This window comes from Henckelia pumila, chromosome 1 (assembly GCF_033568475.1).
Source record: "Henckelia pumila isolate YLH828 chromosome 1, ASM3356847v2, whole genome shotgun sequence".
NCBI lineage: Eukaryota > Viridiplantae > Streptophyta > Magnoliopsida > Lamiales > Gesneriaceae > Henckelia > Henckelia pumila.
In genome coordinates, this window is record NC_133120.1 from 121246063 (window position 1) to 121259832 (window position 13770).

At 39.5% G+C, this 13770-nt stretch overlaps 1 non-coding gene across 1 annotated transcript; it reads right to left on the bottom strand.

Annotated features, from left to right (window-relative positions):
• Nucleotides 1-13136: 13136 nt before the first annotated feature.
• On the bottom strand, nucleotides 13137-13242 carry LOC140876738 (small nucleolar RNA R71). The gene has a single exon (XR_012148974.1). It is a non-coding gene; the product is annotated as a small nucleolar RNA R71 (small nucleolar RNA).
• Nucleotides 13243-13770: the final 528 nt, after the last annotated feature.

The window sequence follows — 13770 nt, forward strand, 5'->3', positions numbered from 1 at the left end:
AACTTGCCCTTAAGGCCAAATCTGAGAATCTTGCGGAAAGGTGACACTCTCAGAAACACTTTCTCCTCGACCTCGAACTGCAAGGGCCTACGCTTGATATTAGCATACCTGGCCTGATGATCCTGTGCAGTCTTAATCCGTTTCTTGATTTGATCAACAATATCTATCGCCTGCTGGACAAACTCCGGTCCCTCAGCCTGTCTCTCCCCCACTTCTTCCCAGAAGAGTGGAGTACGACAACATCGCCCATACAACGCCTCAAAAGGTGCCATCCCAATACTAGTATGATAGCTGTTGTTGTAAGCGAACTCGATCAACGGCAAATGATCCTGCCAGGCTGAACCAAAATCCATGACGCATGCTCTAAGAATATCCTCTAGGGTACGGATAGTGCGCTCTGACTGACCATCAGTCTCCGGGTGATAGGTTGTACTCAAACTGAGAGTAGTACCCATCGCACGCTGAACACTCCCCCAGAATCTAGAAGTAAACCTGGGGTCCCAATCGCTGACAATGCTCACAGGCACTCCATGAAGTCGGACGATCTCCTGAATGTACATCCGTGCCATGCGATCCACAGAGTACTCTCGGCTATAGGCAATGAAATGCGCTGACTTGGTGAGTCGGTCCACCACAACCCAGATAGCATCAAAGTTCTTCGAAGATATCGGCAAATGGGTCACAAAGTCCATAGTGATAAACTCCCATTTCCATTCAGGAATAGGCAGACTGTGAAGCAATCCTCCAGGTCATCGGTGCTCTGCCTTGACCTGTTGACACACCAAACATCTCGAAACAAACTGATAAACACTGCGTTTCATTCCCTTCCACCAGAAACGAGTACGTAGATCCTTGTACATCTTGTTGCTCCCAGGATGAATACTCAACTTAGTGCGATGTGCCTGAGACAAAATCTCCTCTCGCAACTCTTCATCCTGTGGAATCACAAGCCTACCAGAAAAACACAGAAAGCCATCTAACTGATAATGGAATCCAGACGAGCTACCCTCGTTAGCTAGACGAGCTAAACGCTGGGTCTTCGAATCAGACATCTGAGCATCTCGGATCCGCGAATACAAGGCTGGCTCAGATAATATCGCAAACATCTGGATACTCTGCATACCTTTCTTATGTTTGAAGGTATAACCTGAAGTACAACAGTCACTGATCGCACTAGACATCGAACAAATCTGAAGTGCGGATAATCGCACCTTGCGACTCAAAGCATCAGCGGTGAGATTAGCAGCTCCCGGATGGTACTTAATATCGCAATCATAGTCCTTAAGCAAGTACATCCAACGTCTCTGCCTCATGTTCAACTCCGCCTGAGTGAACAAATACTTGAGACTCTTATGGTCGGTGAAGATCTCAAATTTCTTGCCATACAGATAATGGCGCCAGATCTTCAAAGAAAACACAATGGCTGCTAACTCCAAATCATGGACTGGGTAGTTGTCCTCGTGAAGCTTCAGCTGTCTAGAAGCATATGCGATCACATGCCCATTCTGAGTCAGGACACAGCCTAACCCCTGAAGAGAAGCATCCGTGTAAACTACATACCCTCCAGATCCTGATGGTAATGCCAACACCGGCGCAGAAGTCAACCGTCGTCGAAGCTCACGAAAATTCTCCTCGCACTCGGAGGACCACTCGAAATCCATACCCTTGCGGGTAAGTTGCGTCAACGGTCGAGCTAACTAAGAGAAGTTCAGAATGAAGCGACGATAATACCCTGCTAGACCCAGAAAACTACGGATCTCAGCAACTGTCGTCGGACGCGACCAATTAAGTACTGCTTCAATCTTGCTTGGATCAACAGAAATCCCCTCCCTGGATATGATATGGCCAAGAAAGACCACTCTATCCATCCAAAACTCACACTTGCTCAACTTGGCGTACAACTGCTCATCTCGAAGAGTCTGTAGTACCAACCGCAAGTGAGAAACATGCTCTTTTGTATTACGTGAATACACCAAGATGTCGTCAATGAAGACCACGATAAACTTGTCCAAGTACTCCCTGAAGACACGGTTCATCAAATCCATGAATATAGCCGGCGCATTAGTCAAACCAAATGGCATCACTAGGAACTCGTAATGCCCATAGCGAGTACGGAATGCAGTCTTGGCTACGTCCTGATCATGGACTCTCAACTGATGATACCCAGATCTCAAGTCAATCTTGGAGTAAACTGATGTGCCCTGCAGCTGGTCAAACAAGTCATCAATACGAGGCAATGGATACTTGTTCTTCACAGTGACTCGATTCAGCTGCCGATAGTCAATGCACAGCCGCATCGACCCATCCTTCTTCTTCACGAAGAGAACAGGAGCTCCCCAAGGAGATACACTAGGACGAATGTACCCCTTGTCCAAAAGATCCTGTAGCTGATTCTTTAACTCACGCATCTCTGACGGAGCCAGATGATACGGTGCTCTAGAAATAGGCGAAGTACCCGGCATCAACTCTATGCCAAACTCGACTTCCCTAGCAGGAGGAAAACCCGGAATCTCATCAGGAAATACATTTGGAAATTCATCCACAACAGGAATGCTCTCTATCCCAAAACTCTCAGCGGACAAATCAACTGCATAGATAAGGTAGCCTTCCCCTCCAGACTCTAGAGCTCGACAGGCTCTCAAAGCTGATACCAAAGGCATCGGGGGTCGCGCTCCCTCACCATAGAAAAACCAACTCTCACTCCCCTCTGGATGAAAGCGTACAAATCTCTGATAGCAGTTCACTGAAGCTCGATAGGTAGTCAACATATCTATTCCCAGAATGCAATCAAAGTCGTCCATCGCCAGGACCATGAGATTCGCTAACAGAATGTTCCCTTCGAACTCTAAAGGGCAACCCATCACTAGACGCTTAGCCAAAGCAGATTGGCCCGTCGGAGTAGAAACAAACATCACTACGTCTAGTGCAATGCATGGTAACTTATGCCTATTAACAAAACGTGCAAAAATGAAGGAATGAGATGCACCAGTGTCAATAAGTACAAGAGCAAGTATACCATAAAGCAGAAATGTACCTGCGATGACTTTCTCATTCTCCTCCACAGCCTGATCATGTCTTAGGGCAAACACCTGGCCAGAAGCTTGTGGCCTCAAATGAGAACTCCCAGCAGACTGTCCCTGCGATCTCTGCTGTACGGTGGCCTGAGAGCCCGATCCTGAACCAGAACCAGAACCGCCTCCCCCAGACAGTGGACAATCTCTCCGGATATGACCAGTCTCTCCACAACGGAAACAAGCTCCAGAAGCTCTACGGCACTTGTCGGATGGATGGTTCTTCCCACAGTGATCACACTTGTCCTTCTTACCGAAACGGACAACACCTCCAGAACCAGAGGAAGAAGAAGATCCAGACTTCTTGAAATTTTGGGCACGGGGACCCAAAGAACTAGCAGGCCTTGACTGAGGGAAAGACCTGTTCCGCCGAATGCTATCCTCCGCCTGGTGACAACGGCTCACCAAACCCTCGTAGGACATGTCGTCGCCAACCACCACACGGTCATGGATCTCAGGGTTAAGTCCCTGAAGGAACAGATTATACTTCATCTCTGAGCTATCAGCAATCTCGGGGCAATAGGATAGCAGATCAAAGAACCTCTGCTGATACTCATCAATAGACATGGCTCCCTGTCGCAGACTCAGTAGCTCGCCTGCCTTCGACTGACGGAGTGCAGGAGGAAAATACCGCTTTTGGAAATCTGTACGGAATTCGGCCCAAGTGGCCACTCCTCTCGCCGCAACAAAAGGTGCAGAAGTAAACCTCCACCACCTGCGCGCACGCCCATCCAGAAGATAGCCAAGGGTCTCCACCTTCTGCTCCTCGGTGCATTGGAAAGTCTGAAAAGTCGTCTCCATGCGGTCTAACCAGTTCTCCGCATCCTCCGGAGACTCACCTCCAACTAAGGGCTTAGGACCCATGGCTAAGAATCGACGCATAGTGAAACGCTCGTCGTCATGGTGACGATGACGCCGTTCTTAACGAGGCTCCCGGTCGGCATCACCCCAACGCCCACCAACACTGCCATGAGAACTCCGGTCTTCACGATTTGACATCTACAAAAATACCTCAAGATGAGACTAAATCCCAAGAATTCTTTTGCATGCTCTGATACCATAAATATAGTGACCCTTACCCGGATCACCTACTAAACAGAACTTATGCATGCAATTTACTTAAATAAACAGATATCAGAATAAAACTGCGGAAACCATAAACGATATACAATCCTAAGGGAAGGAATCTGTAATTTATCCAATAATATACAACCAAATCGAATAGCTGTATAAACCCAAACAACAGTAATAAAACCTAGACGAAGCTACAGCTGGCCAACCACTGACTAGCCCCTCCTGGATCCACCCTCCTCGTCCAATCGCAAACCTGCCCCATGGAATAGGGTGTCCAGAAAAATACAGAGTACGAGACGTGAGCATAAAACGCTCAGTGCAAGAGTATGAGTATACATGCATGCAAAGTTAACTCCCTATAGACTCGAGGTCAAGGATCAGATAACAGAGATAGACCGGGCCCTGGTATGTAGCACGCTGTGCCGTCGCTTCAGGAGGTGGCTCCCATACCGAGATAACCGTGGATACGCCGGACCCAAATCGATGGAAGTCCATCCACTAACAGGATAGGGTACAACCCTACTAACAGACATCTCGAAAGAGACACAGCAAGATGCAAATGAATGCAGCATAATATCATGGCATATAAATCATGCAGTCACATAATACATGCATACTCAGTCAGGATATCTCGAACAGTACTTTCGTACCTCAAAACAGAGCAAGCTCTACCAACTCTAGGTCCACGCCTATAGTCTGCTCTACACTGCCAAATGATACTACTATCATTAAAGTGCTCTAAAAGCCTTAACTAAGCTATTGCATACTCCCAAATATTTATAGGAAGCAAAAGCTATACCTTCGTCCATCGTTAGCCCTTTGATGACGATGCCCCCAGAACTTGGGCACAACTCCGCTACGACTACCGAATGCCTCGCCGACCTCCGGACCAAGCCTAAGAAGACTAGAACAGCTCCAAAAGGACTAGAATGGAAAGGAGAACTCGGAATTGGCAAATGAAAGTGAAGTCTCGGCCTTCTATTTATAGACAACGATCGGAACTTCCGATCCTTGATCGGAACGTCCGAACCTCGATCGGAACGTCCGATCCTGCCATCGGAGCTTCCGAAGATCCTGATCTGCCACGTGTCAAAATATCACTTGTTGTCTCCGGATAGGGGTGATCGGAGCTTCCGGTCCTGATCGGAGCTTCCGATCTTGCCACACGTCATGCCTGACGTAATATTTATCGGAGCTTCCGATCCTGTTCGGAGCTTCCGATCCTGATCGGAGCTTCCGATCTCACCTTCGAAGCTACCGAACTCTACCCAAGTAATTATGATTAATTTCTTAATTACTGATTTGGTTACGGGCTACTACATGATATTAGCAACCCGAGGTCCCCACAACATAAGTTCAAATTCCGGAGTTTTCGGTTCATCATCTTGTGCAATAGTTTCTTTATCTTTCAGGTTACTGGTTTCCGACTCATTCACAGGAATATCCATCATTGGTATTTCATCCGTATTCTTGACTTCAGGACATTCATCACCAGCTCCAACGCTTGACCTGTTGTGATACCTGTGACCAAATATACGATATAATAAATAAAAATATCTTTTTAATAAAAATATCTTTGTAAATTTAGTTTATCTACTAGCGAAATAAAATTAAGATTTTTAATTTTAGTTTTATTCTAAATTTCAGTTATCGTCTTAACATATAGTTAGAATTTTTAAATGAATTTTACATTTAAAGAAACTTATTATTTTTATTGACTAGTATTATTTTCAAAATAATGATTTATCTTAATTTTCATGTTGGAATTATTAATGTTTAAAATTTTAAGAGTGACATTATATCTAATTATTGTTTGATTATTAATTAGGCTTAATGCCTCAATTGATTGTCTTTTAAAATTCTCAACCATGAAAACACACGTTCAAGTATATATCTTTATCCATTATAAAATTCATAAAATCCATTTTTGTGTCCAAATTGTCAATATAGATAATTTATTTTTCATTTGTTAAAAATTATTGACTAGTCTTTAAATCAACCATTATACCATACTTACTATTTGTCATAAACCACCATGACTTATCAAATTCCTACCCACTAACCCATGTTTCCCCTCTCAATTTACTACCTACTAAACCAAATTCAATTCCTTACATTTAATGTGACCCTTTGAGTTGCTTGAAATTTTAGTATAAATATACTACACTAGTTACATTCTTATTTCAATCCATAATATTCATAAAAAAGAAAGAGAGATAAATTATATGGAAGACATGCATATTTCTTCTAAGAGTTAAGTTCTTGTGGCATCAAAGAGTTGGGCTTGGCAAAGAGTAAATGAAGCTTTTAAAAGAATTTTATATCAGTTATCGATTCAACAAGATTTTCCGTGTAAATGGGCTTCTACCTTTCTTTTGTGTGATATAAGTTTCTACACTTATATTTATTTTTGTGTGTGAGTTAAGTTTTATAACATAAATATTTATACTCTTGAAAATTCGATCGGCATGATAATATTCGTTTCACTTTGATATATATTATTTGTTGGCTATTCATGATATTATTTGAAGCATGTTAGAATTATTTGGAAATATTTGAGATGCACTGTTAAGAGTCGATTTAGTAATGGTTAAGGAATTTCCGACGATTTGATTTTATTTGATTTATGGCTCTGATGCGGTGGGTTATAATAACCGTTTCTTTGGCCTCACCCCTTAGAGGAGTAACATATAGGGGACTGATCAATAGAACCACGGAAAATGAGATAATTAACAGTGCAATATTTGCTTCGTATTTGTTCGAATTCAGCATGCTTATTTTGTTTCGAGATTATAAAATATACATGAGTACATGTAAATATATTTTGGTGTTTATCGTGCTCGATCGACCCCCACTTGCTGAGTGTTTTCCAAAACACTCACCCCCTTACTTTGCTCCAAATAAGAATGAAGATGAGTCAGATGACGAAGAACAGAATAAGTTCTGAGGTTGGTGAGGATGGATCAGTTCAAGTTGAAGAAATATTTTTACTTTAAATTTCAGTTTCGCTTCCGCATTGTTTCACTTGTATTTTTTTCTCTGTAAAAACAGTTATGGTTTATGAAATAGACTGATTTTTGGCAAGACTTGTACTATGAGGCTTGTTGTTTCAATGTTAAATTGTTAAACAACGCCGATGTCGACCAAACCCGATTTCGGGGCGTGACTGAAGTGGTATCAGAGCCAAACCAGGTTCATGATCTTGATGGGAAATTAAGATGAAAAATAAGAATGAATCATTTGGGGTCTAGTAAGTAAGATTTAGAATGAGAACAAATCTCTTGAAGACAAGTAAGTAAGATTGAGAATAGGAAAGAACCACTTGAGAACTAATATTATTTTTAAGGTTAGTAGAAATGAGAATTATTACTTAAATTTATGTTAGAATCATTTTGGGACTATTATTTAGGTTACCTAGTCTACAGAAATATTTAAGTTAATTCTGATTTTTGATTTATAAAGAATTATTTGGGAGCTAATGTTTGTCACATTATAGATAAAAATTTAAGTCATGATTGTCGAAGTTTAAGTTTGCTTGACAATATTGGGTTATATATATATATGGATGTGTTTGGGTTATAGTTTGACTCGAAGGTTTTTATTAGTGTTAAATACTTGGAAAAAAAAATCTAGTTAATAAGAATAAATTTTTTTTTCCATAAGGATCATACTTCCCTACAAATAATTAGAGAAAAAAAAAATATTCTCTCTCGTATATTTTGATGAGTCATGTATTAGGTTTATTTGGATCATCAATCCTCATTTCTATTTTTAAAATAAAAATGTCTTCACTTCCTCAAATTAAATCTATCAAGTTATTGAATTTTTATTGCATGCTTAATTTTGATTCCTAAACTTTTGTTAAGAAATTTTGTTGAGCTGATTTCAGAAAAAAAAAAAAAAAAACATACTATTTATGTTCCTAGTTATTATGCTTTTAAAAATGTATTTTTTTATTAGATATAGAAAACATTTTTTTTCCGTTAAAACTTTTCTCTAGAATATAAATTTTTAATTCCCTTCTCGGCTCTCCGATAATATTTTTTTAGATCATTTGATTTTCTTTATGTTGAGATAATTTTCCACAATCAATCCCAAGAAAGACCTAAAGATATTTTATAATATTATATGATATTTTTTATATTAAAATTTTGCTTGTTTATAACAGTCAAAATACAAAATTCAAGTTTCGAGGACGGAACTTTTTTTTTAAGGAGGGTAGAATGTGATACCCGTGACCAAATCTATGATATAATAAATAAAAATATCTTTTTAATAAAAATATCTTTGTAAATTTAGTTTATCTACTAGCGAAATAAAATTAAGATTTTTAATTTTAGTTTTATTCTAAATTTCAGTTATCGTCTTAACATATAGTTAGAATTTTTAAATGAATTTTACATTTAAAGAAACTTATTATTTTTATTGACTAGTATTATTTTCAAAATAATGATTTATCTTAATTGTCATGTTGAGGTGGAATTATTAATGTTTAAAATTTTAAAAGTGACATTATATCTAATTATTTTATATAATTATTGTTTGATTATTAATTAGGCTTAATGCCTCAATTGATTGTCTTTTAAAATTCCCCATGTTTCCCCTCTCAATTTACTACCCACTAAACCAAATTTAATTCCTTACGTTTAATGTGACCCTTTGAGTTGCTTGAAATTTTAGTATAAATATACTACACTTCATAAAAAGAAAGAGAGATAAATTATATGGAAGACGTGCATATTTTTTCTAAGAGTTAAGTTCTTGTGGCATCAAAGAGTTGGGCTTGGCAAAGAGTAGATAAAGCTTTTAGAAGAATTTTATATCAGTTATCGATTCAACAAGATTTTTCGTGTAAGTGGGCTTCTACCTTTCTTTTGTGTGATATAAGTTTCTACACTTATATTTATTTTTTCGTGTGAGTTAAGTTTTATAACATAAATACTTATTTTTTTGAAAATTCGATCGGCATGATAATATTCGTTTCACTTTGATATATATTATTTGTTGGCTATTCATGATATTATTTGAAGCATGTTAGAATTATTTGGAAATATTTGAGATGCACTGTTAAGAGTCGATTTAGAAATGGTTAAGGAATTTCCGACAATTTGATTTGATTTGATTTGATATGGCCCTGATACGGTGGGTTATAATAACCGTTCCTCTGGCATCTCCCCTTAGAGGAGTAACATATAGGGGGACTGATCAGTAGAACCACGGAAAATGAGATAATTAACAGTGCAATATTTGCTTCGTATTTGTTCGAATTCAGCATGCTTATTTTGTTTCGAGATTATAAAATATACATGAGTACATGCAAATATATTTTGGTGTTTATCGTGCTCGATCGGCCCCCACTTGTTGAGTGTATCCCAAAACACTCACCCCTTACTTTGCTCCAGATAAGAATAAAGATGAGTTAGATGACGAAGAACAGAATAAGTTCTGAGGTTGATGAGGATGGATCAGTTTAAGTTGAAGAAATATTTTTACTTTAAATTTCAGTTTTGCTTCCGCATTGTTGCACTTGTGTTTTTTTCTCTATAAAAATAGTTATGGTTTATAAAATAGACTGATTTTTGGCAAGACATGTACTATGAGGCTTGTTGTTTCAATGTTAAATTGTTAAACAACGCCGATGTCGACCAACCCCGGTTTCGGGGCGTGACACCTGTCCTTGTACATCACATACTCATTGAAGATTACATCCCTGCTCCGAATGATCTTCCGATTTTGGTCATCCCAGAACCGATAATCAAACTTATTATCTTCATAACCAATAAAGAAACACTTTTTTGATTTTGGATCAAGTTTTGTTCTGCTAGCTGAATCAATGTGAACATATGATAAATATCCAAACACTTTCAAGAAAAAAAGGTTTACTCCTTTGCCGCTCTAGACCTCCTCTGGTATTCTGCAATCCAGTGGTATCGAAGGTCCTCTGTTGATCAAATACGCTTCAGTGTTAACACTCCATCAGCCTAGAATGATTTCGGCAGTGCAGCGTGCAATCTCATGCTCCTGGCTCGCTCATTCAGGGTCCTGTTCATCCTCTCAGCTACACCATTCTGTTGAGGAGTACCGGGAATGGTTTTCTCCATCTTGATCCCGTTCAGCGCACAATACTTCTTGAACTTATCATCTTGATATTCTCCTCCATTATCAGACCGTAAACACTTCACCTTCAAGTTGGTTTCATTCTCCACCATGAATTTCCACCTCTTAAAGGTTTCGTAAACATCAAATTTATTTTTCAAAAAATAAACCCAAACTTTTCTGCTCGAATCATCGATAAATGTGACATAATATCATGAGCCGCCAAGGGATGTCACAGGAGATGGTCCCCATACATCAGTATGAATTAACTCCAACTTTTCTGCTTTCGGTTCTCTACCGCCTTTCGAAAAGCTCACCCTTTTCTGTTTTCCAAGAACACAACTTTCACACAATTTGTGTTCGACAGTTTTTAACTCCGGTAGTTTTCCTTTTGATATCAACATCTTCATTCCTTTCTCACTCATATGTCCAAGTCTACAATGCCATAGACTTGAGTTAGCTCAACATCCACAGCTGCTAACATGTCTCTGCAACTAGAAGTCATGTACAGGGTTCCAGTTTTCGTTCCTCGAGCAATAATCATGGCTCCTTTGCTCACTTTCCAAGAGCCATCACCAAAGGTCACTTTATGGCCTTCGTCATCGAGCTGCCCCACTGAGATCAGATTTCGGGTCAACTTTGGTACATGCCTAACTTTGTTGAGCTTCCAGATGGATCCGTTTGACATTTTCAAACTGATATCACCCATACCAGCTATTTCCAACAGTTTTCCATCTGCTAGGAAAATTTTTTCGTATTTACCAGCAATGTAATTACTGAATACCTCACGATCACCGGTGGTGTGAAATGAAGCTCCCGAATCCATAACCCAAGAATCAACCGGGTTTTCCATGGATAGTACTAAGGCATCATGTACATCCTCAGTAACAGCATTTGCATTATTCTTGAATGATCTGCAGTCCTTTATCATGTGACCAGTTTCACCACAGCTCCAACACTTTAATTTCTTTTCGAATGTATTTTTGTCTTTTCCACTCCTTGATTTGGATCTGTCACACCATCGGTTAGAACCTTTTTTGCTACTCCTGCCCCTACTTCTGTTTTCGAGATTTAGGGCAGATCTTGATGATGTTGCTTCTCCTGAATCCCTCCTGCGAACTTCTTCACCAAGGATTCGATCTCTGACGTCATTGAATTGTAACTTTCCCTTTCCAGCAGAATTGCTAACCGCTGCCCGCATCGGCTCCCAATAATTTGGTAAAGATGCCAAAAGAATAAGTGCACGGATCTCATCATCAAATTTAATTTCAACAGATGTTAGCTGGGAAACAATCGTGTTGAATTCATTTATGTGTGCCGCCACCGAAGCACCTTCCTCCATCTTCAAGTTGAATAAATTTTTCATGAGGAACACTTTATTATTTGCAGATGGCTTCTCGTACATGTCCGACAAAATGGACATCATCTCCTCCGTGGTTTTTGCCTCCATCACGTTGTGTGCCACGTTCTTTGTTAGGGTCAATCGTATTACCCCTAACAATTGTCGGTCAAGAAGCTCCCACTCATCATCCTCCATCTTTTCTGGCTTTACTCCGGATAGAGGTTGATGTAGCTTCTTGCTATACAGATAATCTTTAATATGTAACCGCCAGAACGTGAAATTTGTATCGTCGAACTTATTGATTCCCGGTCCCGATCCTTAATTTCCGGCCATCGCTTCTACTGCCTTAATAAAATTTCAAAAAATCTTTTCTGATGTGGAAGATCAGACAAAGCTGCAACCACAGAGCATGCTCAGAATTTTAAGAAATTTTTCACCAAGGCTCCCGAACACCATAACAGCTTTGATACCAGTTGTTATGGATTATGCCGGAGCGAACATGACGATAATAATTGCGGAATAAAATAATAAACAAGAACACCAATGATTTACGTGGTTCACCCAATATAGTCTATGTCCACGGAACTACTGCAATATTGTTAACCGAAGAAATATTACAAGTGTATACAAAACACTATATCTCACCAAACTCAAACCCCGAGTATTACCGAGAAATACTTCTCTAACTCACACAAGCGATCTCCGAAAAAAAAAACTCTTTTTTTTTCTCTCTTTATTTTCTTCTCTCTTTGTTAATACAAAAGAAGAGAAGAATGGGATAATATATTCTAAAGGTATGGAAGCCAATTTATAGGAGAAAGAAACTCGTGAATTACGCGTGAAAACTTCCCTAACTTTCCAACCAACACCTGCATGCTGCCACCTAACAGCGGGCACAAAATTACGCAACAAGTTTTTGGCGCCGTTGCCGGGGAGTGAATTTTATTTGATTTATATTAAATTGTGCTAATTAGTCTTAATTTTGATTTAGAGCATTTTATTTTATTTTGTTGGTTCTAATTTAAAAAAAAATTTCTGTCTATGCAGTTTATGCAAAAAAAGCCAAAGTTGTGACTCACTGCTCTTTGATCCGAAAATCAAGAAAACTGCTAAAGCTTTGAGAAAAGCTAGAAGAGAAGAGTTGCAAAAAATGGCTGAAGAAAGGGAAAGAGTTGTCAATAATGCTCCGGTGCCGATCAGAGATCACTTTCAACCGGTGATCAATAATCATTGCTCTGGGATAGCTCGGTAGAATATCGCAGCAAAAAATTTTGAGTTGAAACCAGCTTTGATTAATATGGTGCAGCAAAATCAGTTCAGGGGTGCAGCTACTGAAGATCCAAATTTGCATTTGCGCACCTTTCTGGAGATTACTGACACAGTGAAAATTCATGGTGTTACTGAAGACACCATGAGACTACGATTGTTCCCGTTCTCTCTTAGGGACAATGCTCGTAGTTGGTTGTAGTCATTACCTCCTGGGAGAATCACTACATGGGAAGACATGACATCTAAATTTCTGGCTAAGTACTTTCCACCTGCCAAGTCTGCCCAGCTGAAAATTGAGATAACAACTTTCAAACAGCAAGATCATGAGTTATTGTATGAAGCTTGGGAGCGCTACAAGGAATTGATTAGGAAGTGTCCAAACCATAATTTTCCAGATTGGGAACAAATCGAATTATTCTACAATGGTTTGAATGGGCCAACTCGTATTTCTATGGATGCTGCTGGTGGTGGTTCGATATTCTCTAAATTTCCTACGGATGCATAAGAGATTCTTGAACATATGACTATTAACAGTTATCAGTGGCCGAGCGAGAGATCTGCGATAAGAAAGCCTACTGGAATTCATGAGGTTGATGCGTTCATTGCTTTGACTGCTCAGATGACTATTATTTCTACACAGTTGGCTGCACTGACCAAAGGAAATCAAGTTTCTATTAAGACAACATCACTGGCGACTGCCGTAAATTCTGCTGATGGATTTGAGAGTGTGGAGAAAGCTCAATATGTGACCAACAGAAATTACAACAACTATCGAGGAAATCCTATACCCAATCAATATCATCCTAGTTTGCGTAATCATGAGAATTTTTCATATGCAAATAATAATAATGTATTGAATCCTCCACCGGGGTTCAATAATCAAAAGGATGAGGGTAGATCATCTTTGGAGGATTTGGT